Here is a 1,773-nt window from a genome sequence, read left to right on the forward strand (position 1 = left end):
CTGAAGTTGTTTTTACTGATGCGTATTTTTCTACGGAGGAAGCTCTTAGTTATATCGAGTTCTCAAAGTGATCTGAGAGTCGAACAGTTGAGAAGGGAGACGACGGTGGAACAAAGCAAGCCCGGGTCAGAAAGTCACATTGCTCGCTTTTGACACGATGACCGAAAAAGCCAAGGGCCCTCGGTTTCCTCTCCCCCTATACCCCCAATGCAGAGTGAGATTCCCGTTGGGCTGTAGGGTGCTGTACCAGGGACAGATACATTTAAAATGTAGGCAATGGAAGTTCGCTGTCCGAGCTGGGCTGCTCGCAGGGGTTCGGCCTACAGCCTTGCTGAGCACCATTTCGGTCAGCCCTAAAATGGGCCGTACGGTCTCCTATCCTTGCACCCTCAGGCGTACCTCCCGGACCTCAGTTTCGCTGCCGGGTAGAAGGATTCTCTCTTCCTCCTGCCCGCCCCCCCCACCCCAGGGGTACGGTGAGTTTAAGATAGGCCGCGTGGGTGCACCCGGCCTCCAGCTGGGCCCGAAGCGCAAGCTAGAGGCCCCAAACCCTGCCCCATGCTTGTGTTGCAGTCTCCGGTGAGTAAGAAACCTGGAGACGTAAATATCACAGATGCAAGAATTCCTGAACCTGCCCCAAGGCCTGCACATATCTCCGGAGCCTGCGGACAGATGTGAAGCTGCCGATCACCCTGGCGTCCGCAGCCCGACCCCTCCCGCCAGACCCCGGACGCCGTCAGGGTAATAAAGTTCCCGCTCTAGCAATTCATTTTCCTTAATCTGGACGCCCCTAATCTACAGCTTTTATTGGGCCCAGTTAAAAGGCGAGGGAATTCGCTGTCCCTCCGCGCTCGGATAATTACCCCTAAATGGCCGCGGCAGCCCCTTGTGTTTCCTGGAGATTAGAACCCCGCAGTCATCAATGGCCAGTCCCGGTGAGCCGCCAATCACCGCCGCTGGCTCCCCGGGAGCCGCCGGCCTGGGCCCCGGGATAAGAAGCCATAAAGAGGAGGCGCAGAAAACTGCCGAGCCCCGACCCGACTTTGCATAGATCTTAAGTCTCCCCACACTTTCAGCTCCCTTTTCTCCATTTTTTTTTTAAGCAGGAAAAAAAAAAATCACGTTTCCTCCGAAACTGGCAAAATAGAAGTTCCCAAGCCCAGCTACCAAGGATCCATCCCGGGAACAGTCCTCTTTTCCTCCCTGTCCCCCTCCCACAAATGTGCCTCCCCACCCTTGTACCATCCTGGACCCAGAGACAGGGATGTGTTTTTGTTTCCGCGGACGCGTTGAGGTCACGTTAAGGCCAGACCAGTGTTTTGTTGACGTTTCTGCTGGTTTTATTTCAATAAGTTCTATATCAAAAGGACCCGGCGGCTCCTTCCCCCAGCTGGTTGCCGGTATAGGTGTTGTAATCCTCCCGGGGAAGTTCACAGCGGGGAAAAGGACACATCCTGAATGAAAATCGATTACCGACCCCGGATAATATTATATATTCTTATCCTTAGCATCCACAGCGCCACAGGAGCGTTGCTTCTGTACGCAAACTTCAGCCCAGCGCTTAGAAAGAGACAAAGGCCTTTACTCGGACGTAAAGTTTGCAAGATTGAACAGGGGAAGAAAATAAAGGTGTTTTTTAAAAAAAGGAAATTAACACTCAGTCTTTCTACTACAGTAAATAACCATGAGGATTTTTTAAACTATAAAAGAAATACTCATAAAATGACTCGTCTCAAATGATCATGTAGAGAAGAGGGGAGGCAGGTAGAGGAG

This window comes from Ursus maritimus, unplaced genomic scaffold (assembly GCF_017311325.1).
Source record: "Ursus maritimus isolate PB19 unplaced genomic scaffold, ASM1731132v1 scaffold_8, whole genome shotgun sequence".
Classification (NCBI taxonomy): Eukaryota; Metazoa; Chordata; class Mammalia; order Carnivora; family Ursidae; genus Ursus; species Ursus maritimus.